The 21,102-nt window shown below is 49.3% G+C and overlaps 1 long non-coding RNA gene across 1 annotated transcript in view; it reads right to left on the bottom strand.

Moving 5' to 3' along the window:
- Nucleotides 1-1,947: 1,947 nt before the first annotated feature.
- LOC129622616 (uncharacterized) overlaps nucleotides 1,948-21,102 on the bottom strand; it is a 43,401-nt gene continuing 24,246 nt past the window's right edge. Inside the window, exon 3 of the long non-coding RNA XR_008700078.1 lies at nucleotides 1,948-2,215. This is a non-coding gene — a long non-coding RNA (uncharacterized LOC129622616). The remainder of the gene's footprint in view (nucleotides 2,216-21,102) is intronic.

Here is a 21,102-nt window from a genome sequence, read left to right as displayed (position 1 = left end):
TGAGAGACAGAGAAACAGGAATTACTTGATTTGTTCAGTTTAAAACTTAAAAAAAAATTTTTTTTAACTCAAGTTCATTATAGAAAAATCCACTTTTCCATTTTTAACATAGCAAATGTTAGTGTACAAAATTACACTAAAGTAAACAGCATAATCATCCCCAGCTGCAACAATTCTCAATTTATGGACAGTCTTATTTCATCTATAATTCCCACTCTTGATTCCCAGTTAAGTTTGAATCAAATACCAGACAAGCTATCAACTCATTTGTTCTTTCAGCTGTATTTCTACAAAACTTTTTAATGACCAAATACTATTATCATACCTAAAAATTAATAATAGTTTTAACCATGATAAAGTCTAATCAATTTATATTCATCAAATTGCTTTATACATTTTTCATACAGTTTGCTTGAATTACAAACTAATATATGGGGGCTTCCCTAGTGACTCCAAAGTACAGAATCCACCTACCTGCCAATGCAGAAGCTGTGGGTTCAATCCCTAGGACAGGAAGATTCCCTGGAGAAGGCAATGAAAACCTACTCCAGTATTCTTGTCTGGAAAATTCATGGACAGAGAAGCCTGCCGGGCTACAGTCCATGGGGGTCACAGAGAGTCGGAAACGACTGAGCAACTAACAACAGCAACAAAGTCTATACGTAGGGGCTTCCCAGGGGGCTCATTGGTAAAGAACCCGCCTGCCAATGCAGGAAATGCAGGTTCGATCCCTGGGTCAGGAAGATCCCTTGGAGTAGGAAATGGCAACCCACTCCAGTATTCTTGCCTGGGAAATTCCATGGACAGAGGAGCCTGGCGGGCTATAGTCCATGGGGTCACAAAGAGTTGGACATGACTTAGCAACTGAGCATGCGCGCAAAGACTGTGTATTTGAACTGATGGACACATCTCTTTGGTTGCTTTCAGTTTGTAGCTTCTGCTCTGTTCTTTCATTTCTTTCTAATGCTTCATTGAAAAAACCAGATCATTTGTCCTATAGAATATCCCACTAGTCTGGATTTTGCTGATTACATCCCCATGGTCTCATGCAGCGTGTTCCACCACTCCCTACATTGCCTATCAGTTGGTAGTTGCCCTAGAGGCTTGATTAGATTTTATTTTTTGGCAACACTACTTTATGAGTGGTGTTGCTCCTCCCATCAAGATATATATATATCTATATCTATCTATATATATATATATATAGATATATAGATATATATACACCTGGTTATCTTCTTTCCTTTTGGAAGTGTTTGCAGCTATTGAAACTTGTTGTCTAGATCCATTATTTTCTTAGAGGTTACAAAACAATGACATTCTAGTTTATTACTCCTTCTTCACTTATTATCTGGGTAGCTTCTATAAAGAGGAATTTCCTTTCATCAATTAACTGGTTACCTGAGGAAATACTATGTTAATGGCAAGATGAATACTTGATTCTGTCCTTTATTTACCACTTTTCAAAATAATGCTAACTTCTTCCAGAAGTGATCTATTAATGAGAGCTGGTTTTTTAAAAGTCATTATGAACTGATGGACTTAAACATATTTTTTTCTGTTTCAGCCCATTGCAGCTATTATCCTTATTTGTGTTCAAACTGATCGGTTAATGGCCATGGGAGCCTTTTCCAGATTTGCTTCGAAGTCCTTTTGAATAATCTTAGGAGTGTTTGATATGCCTTTGCTTTCTGGAAAGACAAACTAGTTCAGTCTCATCTTGTACACTTCTTACCCTAGTCCTGGGATCAATCATTTATCCAATAAACACTGCTTTCTTTTAGGGGAAACTGGCATTTAGAGACCATACTCTGAGTACTAGGAAGGTTCATAGCTACTCAGCTGTTCACCATTTTCAATGCTTTTCAGGGGGCAGAGATCGACAACGTGGAGTTTTTTTAAGAGAATTTTTAAACTAACTTTATTTATTTCTTTCTTTTTGGCTGTGCTGGGTCTTCGTTACTGTGCTGGCTTTTCTCTAGTTGTGGTGAGCGGGGCTACTTCCAGTTGTAATGCGCAGGCTTCTCATTGCAGTGGCTTCTCCCGTTGCAGAGCATGGGCTCAGGGCGCACAGGCTCAGTAGCTGAGGCTCCTGGGCTCCAAGCACTGGCTCAATAGTCGTGGTACACAGGCTTGGTTGTTCCGCTGCATGGGGGATCTTCCCAGGTCAGGGATCGAACTGTGTCTCCTGCATTGGCAGGTGGATTCTTGACCACTGAGCCACCAGGGAAGCAAGGAAACATGGTTTTTTGTTTTTAATTTCTAGATAAAATGCATCCTGAATTTTTTTATCACTTCCAATTCAAATTCAGGACTGCGAGGTCTTTAACTTCATACATCTTACATCTGCTTTCCTTTCTCCCATGCAAAAATTTTTAGTCCTCAGACACTGACATAATTCTCCACTTGCTTTATCTTACCATATGCACACAATGGCCTCAGAATGACAGGAATAACACTTTACCAACAATGTGATTACTGAAATCAATTTTAATACAAAAAATATACAGCCAAAATCCCATATTTTAAAGTCACTTGAGATTGCTCCTCTTTCTGCGATCATGCTACCAACTGGATACATTATGTAGGTTCTCTTTGGCAAGTCATTTCAGCTCCCAGAGCCTCACTTTCCTCATCTATAAAATGGGGATAGGGCTTCCCAGGTGGCTCAGTGGTAAAGAATCTACCTGCCAACGCAGGAGATGTGGGTTCGATCCCTGAGTCAAAAAGATCCCCTGGAGGAGGAAATGATAACCTTCTCCAGTATTCTTGCCTGGGAAATCCCATGGACAGAGGAGCCTAGCAGGCTACAGTCCATGGGGTCCCAAAGACTCAGACACAACTTAGCAACTAAACAACAACCAAAAATGGGGATAAAAGAAACTCCCTGGCAGAACTGGTGCATTAAGAGATGTCCCAAACAGCCCAGGCACCACCAGTATGAGGACAAACATGGCCCTGCCAACACAGATGTTAGACTGACACTAAGCATTTACCTGCCGTTGCAGGGTGCCCCCCACCCAGCACACGCACGCACGTGCACACACACCCCAGAGTGAGTAATAGAACACACGTGCATTGCTTGCTGCAGCCACTCAAGGGGCACTTTATAGGTATCATCTGGTTTCATTCCCACAGCAGCCCCATGAGGCAGGTATTCTTAATACCCCTACTTTGCAGAAGAGGAAACGAGGGGCAGAATTGAGAAATAATTTGTCTAAGACCACACAGCTAAGAAATGGTGGCGCCAGAACTGGGCACTCTGGTTCCAACGTCCGTGGTCCTGACCTCTAGGCTTGCCTGTCTCAATAGTGAGCCCCTCAAGCCCCGGGGTGTCCCACAAGTGCGAGAGCCAGTCCTCTCGAGGCTTCCACCTTCTCGCTTCCTCTAAACAAGGGAGGCATCCCCTGCAGGTCTCCTCTGCTGCCCCTCTGCCCACGACCTCTGGCGTGAGGTCCCCACTCTAGCACATGGCATCCTCCGATGTGGCAGCTGCCAGAGCCCTCAGGGGGCAGACACTGCCCTGGGGTCTCTGGTGGGGAGGGGGAACATGGAAAGCCACCTCCTATGTGGTGGGTGCTCCATCAGTGGAAGCCACGTCCTTATTGCTTTGCAATCCCCCAAAAAGGCTAGTGAGTGTCAGGACTTGGTTTTGAACCCTAAAGCCTGTAGCCTGGAAGCTCATGCCCTGACCTAGCCTGGGGTGAAGACAGCAGGCTTTCCCTTCTACCATGACACTGAGGAGGGTGTGGTCCCTTGTCTCCAAGATGCTGTCACCAAGTCCTTCCCTGGCTAGACCTGCATGCCACTCTTCCCACCAAGAGCCAGCGCCCAACACCCCCACCCCCACCTTGAACCTGGGTTGATCTGTGGCAACTGCAACCAGCAGAAACTGGCAGAGGTGATGTTCGGCCAGGTCCAGGCCTAGACTTCAGAGGACAGGCAGGTTCCAATGAAATGCTCACTCTGGGAAGCGAGCACCATGCAGGAAGGTGCACTATGTACCCCGAGATGACCATCTTCTAAGAAAGCCCAAAGAGCAACAGATAGCCATGCTGGCCCAGCTCCCTGTCCGGCCATCTCAGCTCAGGTGCCCACCATGTGACTAAGGCAACCACCTGGGCCTCTCAGCCCCCGTAGATGCCATGCAGAGATGATGTGAGGCTTCAGATGTGCGGTCCCAGCCGAACCATTCCAGCATCTCCAGCCCCGGACACAGGGACCAGAGGAGAGTCACTCCCTCCGTGCCCTGCCTGACCCACGGGTGTCTGCCTGAGCTCCCAATCTGCAGAACCATGAACATCATAAAACGGTTATTTTACTATTTTACACCCCTCTGTTTTGAGGTCATTGGTTATGTAGCAGGGTGACCAGAGCAGGGGGAAAGAGGCCTGACCAGCCATGCAGCTGGGATGATGGGAGCCCTAGGGAGCAGCCCCAAGTGGTTGGAGACCTGCCCCAGGGGTGGCAGGATGCTGAAGTGGTTGGAGAAGAGAGGGCCGCCCCAAGCGTGTGGTTCTATCAGCATCACTGCCAAGGACCATTTCCCAGGGAGTGGCAGGAGGCCCTAATCCAATGCAACGAGCTTGTTCAAAGTGTCAGCACCCCTTTCTCAGGCTCCCCAGAGAAGGTCTCCACTTGGTGGCTTCTACTCGCCTGAAGACAAAACTGAGAAGGCCTCCCGGCTAAGGGGGCCCACTGGAATCTCCAGTGTGTTGGTGTGGGGGTGGACCCCGAGCCCGCTTCCCCAGGGTTCTTTAGGCAAATACTCAGAGCCCGGAAGGCCCCTCCTTCACAACCACATGGGGGCCTCACACGTCCCGATCCAAGCACACGGGACCCTCTCACCGCCATGTGAGATTTCCCCAGAAAGAGACAGAGATGTAAAGAGCCAGAGATGGAGAGAGAACCTGAGCAAGACAAACACAGAGGCAGAGGTAGAAACAGAGACACAAAGAGAGAGACAGAGAAAAGAGACATAGAGAGACAGAAATAGAAGGGAAAAAAAAGAGAGTCAGAGAAAGAGACAGAAATGCAGAGGAAGGAAAAGGGAAAGAGAGACGATGAGAGAAAGAGAGAGACAGAAGGGCAGAAACAGCCAACGAATGAAGGAGGAGATGCCCAGTGAGATAAAACCCCAGAGAGATGAAACATCAGCAGAGGCCGAGGCGGGGGGTCGGGGGCGGGGGTGGGGGCAGGCTGGTGGTCCAGCTCCCCCGACACAGGCTTTACCACTGACTGCCCCCCACCCCACTCTGTGTTGTTCACATTCCCCCAGCGCTCCCTGCACCTCAGCCCCCCAGCTGTGCCAGCTCCCCCACGCTGGGCAGATGGGCCCCATTCCCAGGAGGACCAGGCAGGACCCCAAGCCTCTGCATGTGCCCTCTTGTCACCCAACCCACATCTCCAAGCCCTTCAAACCCCAGAAAAGCCACCACCTCCAGGATGCCCTAGCAAGCTGCCCCCACCCCTGGTTCACCTCTCCCCACAAGGTCGAGTCCCAGGGTAGGGACCAGCCCCAGCTGTCACCCAATGCCCCCTCCGTGGCCCTGGGGAAAGTTCCCTGGGGCACCATAGTAAGGGACAGCAGCAGGTTCAGGCCAGAGGTCCAGAGGGCCCAGAAAGTCACTTCTAGGGAGGGTCTCCCCCTCCGCCCTCCTCCCCCACTCCCCTCCCTGCAGTGGATGGCGGTGTAAAACCAAGAGGGTCCCCCTGAGCAGGCTCCATAACTCAGCCAGCCAGCAGAGGCCGATATTTAAATCATAGCTTACTTTGCTTTGTGTGAGGGAATTTATTAGCCTACCACATAAATGTTTTATTCATTAGGCCACGTAAATAATGCATGCCTGTTTCCATGGAAACTTAACCCTTCCGCTCCCAGAGCCCAGGCCTGCCCCAGCCTCCCCACCTTTGTGTTATCTGGCCAGCCCCTGGTTCTGAATCTGCACAACAGCAACAAGACCACCAACAAAGCACAACCATAATCAATACTATTATTATCATCATCCATCACTTCCTCAGCCTCTGGGAGCCAGACTCTGTGCCCAGTTCTTTTCTTCCCCTCTGCCCGCTGTGATGTCACGGCCACACACACCGCCATCTCCCCTGTGCTACCGATGAGAAGACTGAAGCTCAGGATGGAGGAGACACGTGTCCAGGGCCACACAAGGCTTAATGTGGCGTCAGGATTCATACTAGGCATGATCGACACCAAAATCCAGCTGTCTGGACACTTGTCTCCTCTTCTCTGCCCAGCCCAGAGCCCCCTAGACCATGCAGGAAGGCGGCTTAGAGGCACCTTCCAGGCAGGAATTCCCCTCTGCTCAGCTTTGCTCTGCCTCACTGCTCTCTGTCTGCAGTCCACAGAATCCCAGGCCCCCAAAGGCTGAGGTTGTGGGGATCATCCAGGCCAACCCCTGAGAACCAACATGTAAACTGGGACCCAAAGTGACACAGGACTCGCCCAAGGTCACAAGGCAAACCTCAGGAAAGCCAGCCCGTGAACCCAGGTTCTCTCCTTGCACCCTGAGCTGCCTCCTGAGGTCTGAAGGTGACAGGGCCTCCCCTCACTTTAGTGATGGAGAGTCTGAGGCACTGGGGTTAAGAGCCAGGTGCAGGGTCGCAAGCAAATTGGCAAGGAGAGCGTGCTGGGCAGCCTGGGCAGGCCCCGCGATCCTCCTGGTCACGTCTCACTGCTCTGCTCAGTGAGCGTGGCAGTGCCCAGGCCACCTCTGCCACCTCAGCCGCTCGTTAGGCAGCTTCCACAGGTACCTGCGTGGCCCTTCAGTGATGGCGGAGAACAGAGGCCACCACGGCGTCCTGACTCCCTCCACCGGCTTACTCAGGCTTTGAAAACAGCAGAATCGTAGGTGAACCCAGAGCTGTTTGCGGAGATGGAACCTGACCCACGGGTGTCTCAAATGACACCCTCAAATGCTGCCCTCCTGGCTTGTCTCCCACCTGGAAGTGGTCCTGAGTCCTCTCTGACCCACGGAAGGTGATGCAGAGCCTGGGAATTTGGCCGGGACCATGGGGAGCCCTGCAGCTCTTCATCTCTTGGCTGCTCCAGCATCCCTAGGATGGGCGCTTGGTTTGCCTTCCTTTCAGGCAAGCTGCTTAAGGCTCAGGGAGGTGGAGAAACATGCCCAGGCCACACAGCTGGCAAACAGCAAAACCCTGGAACTGAGCCCAGGTTGGAGTGTCTGTCTGTCCTGCTTGCCCAGCCCTGACCGCCGCCATGATGCCTCCCAGGGCAGCACGTGGGCACTGGTGGGCAGTAAAACTCCCTGCATTTTTGGCAGGGAAGCGGTTTCCCTTTTAACTGTCCAGAAGTCAGTCAGTCTGGTCCTGGCTTGTGGACCGCCTCTCCAACACCACAAATCACCATTTTATGAACAGAGACTGCAGGGCCCAGGCTACGAGCCCTCTGCAGGTTGCAGGAACTGGCTGGAATTTAATAATTCTGTTGCATTTTCATTATATTTATTTTTACAGCTGCCTCCATTCATAGCAAGAAATGCCGGCTTTCCACTTAACAGCAATGATAATAATGTAGCTTAGATATAGACAGCACTTTCAGTGGGTCTGGTATTGTTCTGAGCTTTGCATATCTTAACTTACTGAACCTCAGAAAACCCTATGGGGCACCAAGGTTATCAGCCCTGATGAAGAGACAAGGAAGCCGAGGCATAGAGTGGTTAGGACTGGTCCCCCATCACACAGCTTGTCATGTGTCCAGGGCCAGGCGTGGAATCCTTTATGATCAGAGTATCTCCCACAGAGAGGTGAATTTTTCTCTTAATTTATTTTAAGAGAAGAAAGAAAAAAGGTCAACTTGTAATATGTACTAAGAAAATAATCCTATAGGGAGGACCTGGATATGCCAGAAGTCGTGAAGTTATCTATGAACTCAGCATGGCCTGGGCATCCACAGGATGTCACCTCCACCCCAAGTTCCACCCCCTGGGCTTGGAGCCAGTGAGAACAAGGCCTGGCTTGGGACTGACTCTGTGGGACCCTGGAGTGGCCAGCTATCCTGAGTTCAATCCGAAGAGGCCAAGGGGGGCACCATCTCAGGCACTCCTTAGATCTGCCTGCACTCCCCTGCACACCCCCTCCCACCCCTGCACAAGCACACTGGCAGCTCTGGGGTCCCTCAGGGTGGGGGCTTTATGTGTGAGGTCACCCACAGCACTCTCCTGCACTACCCTGGTCCAATTTGTGTCTCTGCCAAGGGGCTGCCCTGATGTCAACAAGGCTGCTTCCCCAGAGGCCTTCAATGAGCAAATGCCATGCAGGGTTCATGCAGACTTGGGGGAGAAGCACCTCTCTGAGCCCACAGAAGCTCAGACAATGGCTTGAGTCCCCAGTGTCCTCAGTGAAAATGTTCCTTCAGCTCCTGCCTGGACACTGTCTCTCCGTGCCTCAGATATGAGTCCCTGGGATCGGGAGGTGACAGATAAGATTCTTGCCTCTCACCCTCAACCTCTTCATACCAACCTCCTCCTTTCCCTCAAGGCCACTGATGCAGGCTCTAGGGCTTCAGACGCCCCTCAACATGTTAGTTTAGTTCAGTTCATTTCAGTCCCTCAGTCCTGTCCAACTCTTTGCAACCCCATGGAATGCAGCATGCCAGGCTTCCCTGTCCATCACCAACCAACTCCTGGAGTTTACTCAATCTCACGTCCATTGAGTCAGTGATGCCAGCCAACCATCTCATCCTCTGTCATCCCCTTCTCTTCCCACCTCAATCCTTCCCAGAATCAGGGTCTTTTCAAATGAGTCAGGTCTTCATATCACGTGGCCAAAGTATTGGAGCTTCAGCTTCAGCATCAGTCCTTCCAATGAATAGTCAGGACTGATTTCCTTTAGGATGGACTGGTTGGATCTCCTTGCAGTCCAAGGGACTCTCAAGTCTTCTCCAACACCACAGTTTAAAAGCATCAATTCTTTGGCCCTCAGCTTTCTTTATAGTCCAACTATCACATCCATACATGACTCATGACTCCTGGAAAAACCATAGCTTTGACTAGATAGAGCTTTGTTGGCAAAGTAATGTCTCTGCTTTTTAATATGCTGTCTAAGTTGGCCATAACTTTTCTTCCAAGGAGCAAGCATCTTTTAATTTCATGGCTGCAGTCACCATCTGCAGTGATTTTGGAGCCCCCAAAAATAAAATCTGTCACTGTTTCCACTGTTTCCCCTTCTGTTTGCCATGAAGTGATGGGACCAGATGCCATGATCTTAGTTTTCTGAATGTTGAGTTTTAAGCCAACTTTTTCACTCTCCTCTTTCACTTTCATCAAGAGGCTCTTTAGTTCTTCGCTTTCTGCCATGAGGGTGGTGTCATTTGTCATCTGCATATCTGAGGTTATTGATATTTCTCCCAGCAACCTTGATTCCAGGTTGTGCTTCATCCAGCCCAGCATTTCTCATGATGTACTCTGCCTATAAGTTAAATAAGCCTGTGCCCCAGGTCACTAAGCAGCAAAGCACAGCACAATCCAAACCTGACTCCATTGTACTGCTTATGGTCAAAGAGAATGGAAAACTTCCTGACCCCCAGGTTCCAGGGTGAGTGGTGCAGAGCCATGCCCCTCTCTTGGTGTGTGGGCATCCCCAAGCCCTCTGAACCAGCAGAATCCAGGGCCTCCCACAGCCCTGTGTGATGGTTCAGCCCCCACTGAATCTTCTTGCCCCACACACACCCCTCCAACTCCCCTTCCCCTCCCAGGAGGCTCTGTGGTTTCCCACCAGCTCAATTCTAGTCTCTGGCCCAAGTCCTCAGCCCCTTCATGGAATTGGGATAACCAGGTCATGTGGAGCCCAGTGGTCACACAGCCCCGCAGGGAGGGTCACAGTCCCACCTCTCAAGCCCACTGTGCAACCCCTGCTCTTGCTGTCCCTTTCAACTTAAAAGATTTTACAGATTCAGCCCCACACAGACTCTGTGCGGACCCTGGTCAGGGCAGTAGATCTGTGGGCTCAAGGGATCCAAGCTACTTTACCCAGGAGGTCTTGGTGGAAGGGGCATCTTGAAGCCCTCCATTCCCCAGTGAATCAGCCTCCTGGTTATCCCAGGTCCCCTTCTGCCTTGGCCCGCCCAGCCCCCCAGCTTTCTGCCAGCCACGGCAGCCTCTCTGATTTCAGGGCAGCCAGGAGCTCTGGGTCCTGAGTAGACAGATCTCCAGACTTGTCAACGTGAAAGGAAGGGAACAGGGTTGAGGGACTGAGCACCAGTCCCCGCTCAGTGTTTCCGCCCTCCTTGGACAGTGACCTAGCTCAAAGTGGGACAGAGTCCCTATCTCTGGAGTAACTCTGTTGATGGGTCCCTGGTCACACTCTCAGGCTCACCTATCACATGACAACTTCTTCAGACCTTTGTCACCTACCTAGAGATTCCATAATGGATGCAGCCCCATCTAAACGACCTCTCCTCACCTCACCCTGGTGTCTAAGACGGTAAAGAATCCGCCTGCAATTTGGGAGATCTTGGTTCCATCCCTAGGTTGGGAAGAGCCCCTGGAGGAAGGCATGGCATCCCACTCCAGTATTCTTGCCTGGTGAATCCCATGGACAGAGGAGCCTGGTGGGCTACAGTCCATGGGGTTGCAAAGAGTTGGACATGACTAAGCACACACATGCTAGAGTACTTTGTCCAACCTCCCTTCCCTACCTGCCTGCTTCTTTCTTAATCCCTTAGGTCTCTGCTTAAGTTCCTTGAACCCAAGCCCTCCCTATTAGGTATTCTGTTAGACACACACATACATACACACCACACACACACACCCCACACATACACACATGAGTTATCACTAGTTAGCAGTATCACTGGAGCGGTTGATTGAGTCTCGCTCCATGAGGCTATCTTCCATGCTAGTGGCAACTCCTGGTATTGGAATGTTTGATGAATGAATGAGTGGGGAGCTGCCCAGGGGACCTCAGTCCCAGGAATAGCCTCATAATTGTACTCCAAAGTCATCCCAAGAAACCCCACCAGGAATACTCAGGCCAAGGTCTTAGGTGAGGTCACCACCTCTGTATAATGACTTTTCTAAGACAGAAGGGGCAGCTTTATTCTAGCTTTGGGGCTGACAGTTCTAATCATTCCTCCTGCAATGGAACTCATACCCCAGAGCTGAAATGGTTTTGGGGGTAATGGTCACCCCCTCGCCTTCCTAACCCAACTCCTGCTTCCCAAGGTGCAAAGTTACCCCTTCGTCCTTGTCTCCCTCTGACCAGAGGCTCTGTCCTCGGTATGACACTGTCAGGGTCTCAGGGATATTCTTAGAAGGTGCTATAGGTCAAATCGTGTCCCTCAAAATGATATGATGAAGTCTTAATACTACTTAACACCACTGGTACTTGTGAACATGACCTTATACAAAACTAGAGCCTTTGTGGGTATAATCAAGTTAAGATGGGGCCATACTGGATTAGGGAGGACCCTTAACCCAATTTCACTAGCGTCTTTATAAGAAGAGGAGAGACAAATGCCAAGTGATGACAGAGGCGGAGACTGGAGTGATGCAGCTGTGAGTCAGAGGGTGTCAAGGATTGCCAACAACCTCCAGGAGCAAGAAGAGGCCAGGAAGGATTCTTCTCAAGAGACCTTGGGGGAGCCTGGCCCTCCTGACACCCTTGATTTCAGACTTCCAGCCTCCAGAATCGAGAGAATAAACTTTGTCATTTTAAGCCACCAACTTTGTGGTACTCGATACAGCAGCTCCAGAAAACTAAAACAGGCAACTGTGGGCTCAGGGGCCAGAAGCCTATGTGGAGAAAGGCCCTGTGCTTTGCCTGGAGCCAGGTGTGCGAGCGCCTCCTGTCAGAGGATGGTGGGGTGCTGCTGGGTCTGAAATGGGAGGGTAATGCAGCCGTCTGGAGGCTGTCCGGGTGCAGGGCTGCTCAGGACGCATCCTCAGTGTGCATTGGGAATGGGCTGGGCCAGCGTCTGAGGACTGTGACAGTCTCTGGAGAGTGTGCTGTGAGCCTGTCTCTCCAGAGACCACGCCATCTAGAAGGGACACCAACTTCTTCCCCACAAAGCCTCTTTGCTCAGCATCTCATGAAAGACTTGAGCCAATGCCAGTCACATAGAGCAGAGAAGTCGACAAGAGGCATGTTTCTGGGAATGAAAGGGACACAACTTAAGCTCTGGACAAAAGGACTGATTCCAATAACATTATTGTTGTTGTTCAGTGGCTAAGTCATGTCCAATTCTTTGCAACTCCATGAACTGGAGCATGCCAGGCTTCCCTGTCCTTCACTATCTCCCAGTGTTTGCTCAAACTCACTGGCAATGTTCATTGTGTCAATGATGCCATTCAACTGTCTCATCCTCTGTCATCCCTGTGTCCTCCTGACCTCAGTCTTTCCCAGCATCAGGATCTTCTCCAATGAGTTGGCTCTTTGCATCAGGTGGCCAAAGTATTGGTTTCAGCATCAGTCCTTCCAATGAATATTCAGGGTTGATTTCCTCTACACATATATTGAGCGTTTACTCTATGGCAGGCACTTGACATACATTATCTAGTCCCTTCTCCCATGAATATGTCTCATCCTCCCCACTTCATACCTGAGCAAAGAGGGCCCAGAAGAAATAGATTTAAGTTTTTTCCCCTAGCTAGTGATGATAGAACCAGAATTCAAGTTTAGATCTTTTTGATTCCAAGCCCATCATGTTGTCCTGACTCCTCAGGGGTGACAAGGGCACCCCAAGGACATCCAAAGAAGACATGCATCCACACGTGTGGACTGAAATAGTTCAGTAAGTTGGAACAAGGGGTCAACCTTGGGGCTGTGTTCAGGAGACCATGGGGTGGACCAGGGGTAGGGCTGCCTGCAGTGTCAGCTTTCCTGGGGGCTCCACCCCACCCAGACCTAAGCCAGCGACTGCCTGACCAAGAGGCAGACCCAGGGCCTCCCAAGCCTGGAGTGCTGCTGGGAGGTCAAGGAAGCCCCATGAATCTCACACCCTACTCCACTCCAGGGTGTACCCGTGAATTTCTGCCTGTAGCCTCCAGGTCCAAGCCTGACACCCACCGTTTGCCAGGCTTGTCTCTTTCCGGAGTCTCGGGCTGGAGCCTGCCCAATTTTCTGTAATCGCAATCAATACCAGGGGACATCCTGTTTCAGACATCCTCCCATGTCTCTTTGATCTTTGCTGTCTTTGAACTTGAGTGTAGCAGACAACTGTAGAGTTATCTGTCCCGATTCCTCTTATTCTAAAACTTGTCCTTTCAAGGGACTTTCCTGGTGGTCCAGTGGCTAAGATTCCGCACTACCAAAGCAGGGGGTCCAATCTCTGGTCAGGGAACTAAATCTCACATGCTACAACTAAAGATCCCACATGCCACAACTGAGACCAGGCTCGGCCAAATAAGTAAATATGTAAAGAATAAAAATAAAAGTTGCCCTTCCAGGGATGGGCCTGGCTGCCATGTTCAAGAGGCAGTACAGTACAGCAGCCAGGCTCACAGATGTTAGGATCAGACTCCTGGGTTCCAAGTCCAACTTAGCCACATTCTAGATGTGTGACCTTGAGCGTGCCTCTTCAACTCTCTGTCTCACCTGTAAGCACGGCTGATAATTACACTGCTTACCTCATCATCATTATCATTATCCTTTTTGCCATTAGTATTACTATTAACATGTTACTCCTTCCATAGCTGACTGGACCAGAGATGAGCACCTGATCCAGCCTGGGCCAATCAGGTTCTCAGTCTCAGGAATGTGGGATGTGTGCTCAGGACACAAGGCTCACCCAGGTGATGTGAGCCTTGTTCAGGACACAGCCCCATTTGTCCACAGGCTTGGAGAAGCAGGGAGAGCCAAGTTCAGACAGAAGAATGAGACAGATGCACACGGAGATGCTCAACCAAGAGGCCATCTGGCTCCAGACACAGAGCGAGATGGAGGGTGAGGCTGCCTGAGACCCCCAGGGTTTTCTGACCCTGTTCCTAGGCTGTGTTTCCTGTCCTTGAAAATAAATCCCCTTTGAGCTTAAGCCAAATAGAGTGGGTTTGGTTATTTGAGTCTGAAAGGGGAGACATCATCTCAGCCCTAGAAAGCCAAAAAAGGGAAAGTGGACGAAAGAATCTGAGTCCCATCGGTGTGGCCACATGTGCATGTTTACGTGCCGCATTTCCAACAGAAGTAGGGCCCTGACACATCACCCATCCTTCCTGGTTGACTTTTCTAGTGAATGTAGGTCCACGCTTTCCCCAAAATGGCATGGGGAGCAGTCCCCTGCTGAAGGGAGGGAGTTGGATGTCCAGCAGCCTACCACTTCCAGCCTAGCTGGGGAAGACCATCTGTCCTCTCCAAGTAGCCCTGGTCTCCGCCCTGCACTGGCTGGTGGTGTGACCCCAGCTGGGTCACCTGTCCTCCCACCACCCCGAGTGTCTCATGTTCACTGTGAACAGGTGTGCCCTGCCTGCCTGTCTCACAAAGGAGGCTCCAGGGGAGGGGGAGGGACTCAGATCTCTCAGCCCAGAGAATGGGCCAAGCCCTACGGATGCGGGAGGCGGGGACAGGTCATCCACCAGGAGAGAGACCCTCCCCCCACACACAGAACCATCTCTTGGGCACTGCCACCTTCCTCAAGGCCCCCTACCTTCACCCAAGGAGCTGTGAGCCCCCCAGAGGAAACAGCAGAAACTGTGAACCCATTAGTGTCCCAACTCCACCTCTGAGGGTCACCGAGTGACACCAGGAAGGCCCCACACTGTATTTCCGCAGGCAAAGGCAGGGCCTAGCAGACCAGAACAAAGCCAGCCTGCATCTCTGATCCCGGTGGAGAGGCTCTAAGAGGTCTGCAGGCTCACCCCTCTGTGTTTCAGTAAACGGAGCCAGAGGGAATGTTTTCCTCAGGGACCTTCTCTTTGGGAAGAGGGGCTCTGCCTGCGAGGGTACCTACCTCTCCATCTCACTTCCTTCTCCCTCCTCCCTCAGAATTGTCCCCAGTACCTCCATGTTGCCATCAACATTTATCAGCGCCTAACTGGTTTTCTGGATCATTTCACTTTACCCACCACTTCCCTCTTTGTGAAACCCTCTCCCCTCCGGAGCTCCGTGACATCACACCTTCCTCTCCTCCCCAGCCACTCCTCTGTCTCCTGCTGGGACCTTCTCGAAGGACAGTTGTCCTCAAGGTACTGTCTTTGGGACTCTCCTCTTTCCACACACTCCCTGGGTTGTCTCATCCACTCCCTGGCTTCTCCTCTGACCTGAGGGCCAAAGACACCTGGATCTGTCTCTCCAGCCCAAACCCTCTCAGAGACCACAGATCCAGGAGTCCAGCAGCTTCTCTGCAGCCACTTTGGTTACCCCAGAGGCTCCTCAAACAGTGACCTCATCACTGAGCTCTTCTCTCCCACTAAAGAAGGATTGTCTGTTCCGTACTTCAGTGAATCATGTCCTCCAACCTCTAGTTCCCCACTAGACAGCATATCAAAAAGCAGAAACATCACTTTGCCGACAAAGGTGCATATAGTCAAAGCTATGGATTTTCCAGTAGTCATGTATGGATGTGAGAGTTGGAACATAAAGAAGGCTGAGTGCCAAAGAATTGATGCTTTTGAACTGTGGTGTTGGAGAAGACTCTTATGAATCTCTTGGACAGCTAGGAGATCAAACCAGTCAATCCTAAAGGAGATCAGTCCTGAATGTTCATTGGAAGGACTCATGCTGAAGCTGAAACTCCAACATTTTGGCCACCTGATGCAAAGAACTGACTCATAGGAAAAGACCTTGATGCTGAGAAAGATTGAAGGCAGGAGGAGAAGGGGATGACAGAGGATTAGATGGTTGGATGGCATCACCAACTCAATGGACATGAGTTTAAGCAAGCTCTGGGAGTTGGTGATGGACAGGGAAGCCTGGCATGCTGCAGTCAATGGGGTCGCAAAGAGTCAAACATAGCTGAGCAACTGAACAACAACTTCTAGTCACTTCCACAATTAACATCATGATACCTCACTCTCTCTACTTCATATAAAACCTGCTAGCTAATCCTGTCTTTTCTACCTTTAAGTCATCTTTCTAATTTGCCTGGTCTCCCCATCCCCTTGGTCACTGCCTCAGCTCAGATACACATAATGGTCCACCTGGGCCTTCCTATCAGATGTAGATATATAATAAATCTTTCTAAATAAATTAACCTACTTTAAAGTACAAGGACTAAGCCCCACCTGACCTGACTCAGACCAATTCAACCAGAATCCAAATCTCAACTCAGAGCTCAGAAAGTAGGGCTGATGTCTGGAGTCTAGAGCAAAATTCTCTCTCAAAATTAGGAGGTCAAAGCCTAGCACCCACACCCAGCTCACTTTTCTGTCTGAAGAGTCACATGTGGGGATTTCTCTGGTGGTCCAGCAATTAAGAAGATGCCTTGCAATGCAGGGGATTCAGGTTGGATCCCTGGTCAGGGAACTAAGATCCCACAACCTGTGGGGAGGGCACTATACCTGCTCATTACAAATAGAGAGTCCATGGGCCGTAGCGGCAGAGCCCATGTGCCGCAACAGAGGCTCGACGCAGCCAGATAAAGAAATATTTTTTAAGAAAATAAAGAGTCACATATGGCTCAATCTCTTCTACCAGGAGCTCTTATTGTATTTTTCTCAAAGAAAAACAAGTGTCGATGGGGAGAGGGTTAACAGTTTATTCTATTTTTTCTGAGTGATTTTATCACTGTCATTAGAACATTCATTGAAGTAAGTGAGGAATCCATCACAGGCTGACAGCAGTGTGCAGACTAATGGCTGTTAGATGGTAATAATTTTTAATATGATTTTTATTTCACTTAATTTCATATGTGCTTGACAAAAGGTCCCCAGTCACTGGGGAGCAGTGCGGAACTGGGAATATGCTCACAGGAAGGTCTATTAAGCCAGGTGCTGGAAGCGTTTCAAAGAAACAACTTTGCCATTCCGGGGGAAAAGTCGGCAACTTGGTTCAGTGAAGGGAACTGGTTTCTGGCAGGATGTCAGGATCACATCCCCACAGACACTGGCGTGTGCTCGCTGCATGAGACGGAGAGGCAGAGAGACAGGAACCTAAATGATGGGCACGGCCCACACGTACACACACACTTGCCACGGCCCGTGTACATGGATATAACTTATGTTGGGAGAGGACACACAGCCACACCCAGCACATTGCACTCCAAGCTTTTAGGAAAACGGATGATACGCATAAATGTGTATTCACAAAGCAGAGAGAGAGGAAAAAGAGAGAAAGAGACTGAGACTTATTTCTTGACATGATCTTGTCTCACCCAAGGAGACAGCTCTCTTTCTCTTGCACACACATGCGTGCACGTGTCGTGCACATGCACACACACAACCACAGAGAAAGAACATACAGATTTAGCCCCATATGGAGTCACATCTCGCATACATAAAAATAACCATATATCAAGCGTCTCTCGCAGTCACCAAAACAGACACACGCATCCTATTGGGTCTGTCCTATAGCCTGCTAATGGATCATGAAGTCTTTTTTGGGGTTTTCTAAAAATTGTTTTTTAACTATTAGAGAAAGTGTGGGGGAAATGAACCCCATCCCCAAAGGCAAGCATCCCAATGTGAGATGACGATGAGAGAACCATGGCGATGGGGAAAGAGAAGAGTTTATTTTGTGTAGCCTCAGCTTTCCAGCAATCAAGAAGCTCCCAGCAGGAATCAGGGACAGATGGGCACAGGAATAGCTAAGAATGAAACAAATGTGACTACAGCCTATGTCTAAAGTGATCTCGGGTGGGATGGGAAGGGTCTCAGAGTTGCTGGTTTGGGGCATTGAGTGCTCTCCCAGACATACACCAGATCAGAGTGAGCCAGCCCGATTCCCAGATCCTGGGGAAATTCTGGCAACCCCCAGTGAGGGGGTCCTAGCCACAGGAAGGCAGGCTAGTCTGGGGGCCTGCTCCCACATCACCAGGGACTTGAATTAAATCAGGGGGCCCAGCCACAAACCAAGTTTCCCCAGAAGGGGAAGGAAGAGAAGCTATAGTCTTTAGCCCTGAAGTTAGACACAGCAACAGGAGACAGATCACAAATCTCCTGGGCAGGTGAAGAAAGCCCTGATGTCACACCCTGCCGACACTCACTTGCTCCAAGACAAGGCCCAGAGGACACTGCAAAGAGCTGATGGGGCTCCATCTCTCATTTGGTCCCCGACCAGAGGAAGACTGGGCTTCCCTGGTGGCTCAGATGGTAAAGAATCTGCCTGCAGTGCAGGAGACCTGGGTTTGATTCCTGGGTCAAGAAGCTCCCCTAGAGAAGGGAATGGCTACCCACTCCAGTATTCTTGCCAGGAGAATTCCATGGATCGAGGAGCCTGGTGGGCTATAGTCCCTGAGGTCGCAGAGTCAGACACTACTGAGCGACTAACACTAGAGAAGACTAGAGCAGTGTCCCCTACAACCTGCTATAATAAGGCACTGTATGGTCCCAACCACTGAAAAGACTGGGAATTGGCTTTTCTCAGGTTCTCTTAGCATAGAGAGGAATTCCTAGAAGGTTGGGGCAGTTACTCTTCCTCCAGCCAACCTCTATTCATCCTGGCTCAGGGTCTCCATTGCCTGCAGGATTGAAGGAGGAGTCCTAAGTCGCCTTGCTGTTGTTCAGTTGCTCAGTCCTGTCTGACTCTTTCCAACCCCATGGACTGAAGCACATCAGGCTTCCCTGTCCTTCACTGTCCCCCAGAGTTTGCCCAAATTCATTTCCAGAGTCGACTCTTCACATCTGGTGGCTAAAGTATTGGAGCTTCAGCATCAGTCCTTCCAATGAATATTCAGGGTTGATTTCCTTTAGGATTGACTGGTTTGCACTCCTTGCTGTCCAAGAGACTCTCAAGAGTCTTCTCCATCACCACAATTTGAAAGCATCAGTTCTTCAGTGCTCAGCCTTCTTTATGGTCCAACTCTCACATATGTGCATGACTACTGGAAAAATCATAGCTTTGACTACACAGACCTTTTTCAGCAAAGTGATGTCTCTGTTTTTTAATATGCTGTGTAGGTCTGTCATAGCTTTTCTTCCAAGGAGCATGTGTCTTTTAATTTCATGGCTATAGTCACCACCTGTAATGATTTGGGAGCCCAAGAAAATAAAATCTGTCACTGTTTTCTCTTTCTCCCCATCTATTTGTCATGAAGTGATGGGACTGGATGCCATGATCTTAGTTTTTTGAATGTTGAGTTTTAAGCCAGCTTTTGCACTCCCCTCTTTCACCTTCATTAAGAGGCTCTTTAGTTCCTCTTTACTTTCTGCCATTAGAGTGATATCATCTGCATATCTGAGGTTGTTGATATTTCTCCTGGCAATCTTGATTCCATCTTGTGATTCATCCAGCCTGACATTTCACATGATGTACTCTGCCATATAAGTTAAATAAGCAAGGTGACAATATGCAACCTTGACATACTTTTTCCCAATTTTGAATCAGTCCATTGTTCCATGTCTGGTTCTTACTGCTGCTTTTTGTCCTGCAAAGAGGTTTCTCAGGATTCAGGTAAGGTGGTCTGGTATTCCCATATCTTTAAGAATTTTCCAGTTTGTTGTAATCCATATAGTGAAAGGCTTTAGCACAGTCAATGAATCAGAAGTAGATGTTTCTCTGACATTCCCTTGTTGTCTCCCCCACCCCACACACCTCCCGTGGTCCAATGGATGTTGGCAGCTTGATATCTGCTTCCTCTGCCTTTTCTAAATCCAGCTTGTACATCTGGAAGTTCTCGGTTCATGTACTGCTGGAGTCTAACCTGAGGATTTTGAACATTACCTTTCTAGCAAGTAAAATGAGCAAAATTTTAAGGCAGTTTGAACATTCTTTGACCTTATGGAGGTCAATTGCTATCTGATCCACGTCCCTCCCACCCCACACATGTGTGCACAAGCTTGTGTGCACACATGCACACACACACACACGTAAACACACTCCCATGCATTCACACACACACAAAGCTTTCAGACATTCCCTCTAGTCCCTGAGTAGCCCCATCTCCAAGATGAGCAGCAGGCCTGAAAGCTATCAGCACCACGGACAGCAGCAAGTCTCTGTTCAGGGTGTTGGCTGGGGCTCATCCACACCACACACTTGACCCTTTCACAGTCTAACCAGGAGACGCAAGAGGACATTTATCTGGAGACTGAGACTACATGGGATCAGAATTATTGGTTTATCAGTAAGTTCTAGATCTCAAGAAATTATTTTATAGAACAGACTGTTGAGAAGACCTACTCCTTTGCCCTGAGGGCATCTTCAAGCTCCCTGTCCCTGGACTATCCCAGACTAGGATCCACAGTGGACTGGGAAATGGTCCAAAAATGAAGTCTTAATCCCTGGCATAGACTGTGTGCCAGGGTCTGTACTAAACCCTCTACATACATTATCCCAGTTGATTTTCCAACAAAACCAATGAGGTAGGTGCTATTATCACTTCCATTTTGTAGATAAAATTCTTGATATTAGAGAAGCAGTTGGCTCACCCAGGGTCAGACATTTACAGGCAGAGGACTCACACATAGATTTAGACTGTAAACCCCAGAAATTCTGTCTGTGTGTGCTGTGTGTTCAGTCGTGTCTGACTCTTTGTGACCCTATGGACATAGCCTGCCAGGCTCCTCTGTACATGGGATTCTCCAGGCAAGAATACTGGAGTGTGTAGCCATTTCTTCCTCCAGGGATCTTCCCAACCCAGGGATCAAACTCATGTCTCCTGTGTCTCCTGCATTGCAGGCAGATTCTTCACCTACTGAGCCACTGGGGAAGCCCCTTCTGTTTACCTTGTAAATATACTAAAAGCCACTAGGACTTCCCTGGTGATCCATTGGCTAAGACTCCACTCTCCCAATGCAGGGGGCCTGGATTCAATCCCTGGTAAGGGAACTAGATCCTACACATCTCGTGCATGTTGCAACTAAAAGTTCGTGCATGCCCCAACTAAAACAAGATCCCGCATGCCTCAAGGATGATTGACACTCCCACGTGCCACAGCTAAGACCTGATACAGACAAATAAATAATAAAAAAAATTTTAAGTAAAAATAATAAATTTTAAAAACCATTGAATGCCCATGTTTAAAAGGTGAATTTT

The sequence above is a fragment of the Bubalus kerabau genome, chromosome 11, assembly GCF_029407905.1.
Source record: "Bubalus kerabau isolate K-KA32 ecotype Philippines breed swamp buffalo chromosome 11, PCC_UOA_SB_1v2, whole genome shotgun sequence".
In the NCBI taxonomy this organism is placed as follows: domain Eukaryota; kingdom Metazoa; phylum Chordata; class Mammalia; order Artiodactyla; family Bovidae; genus Bubalus; species Bubalus kerabau.
This window is presented reverse-complemented; position numbering and strand designations above follow the sequence as displayed.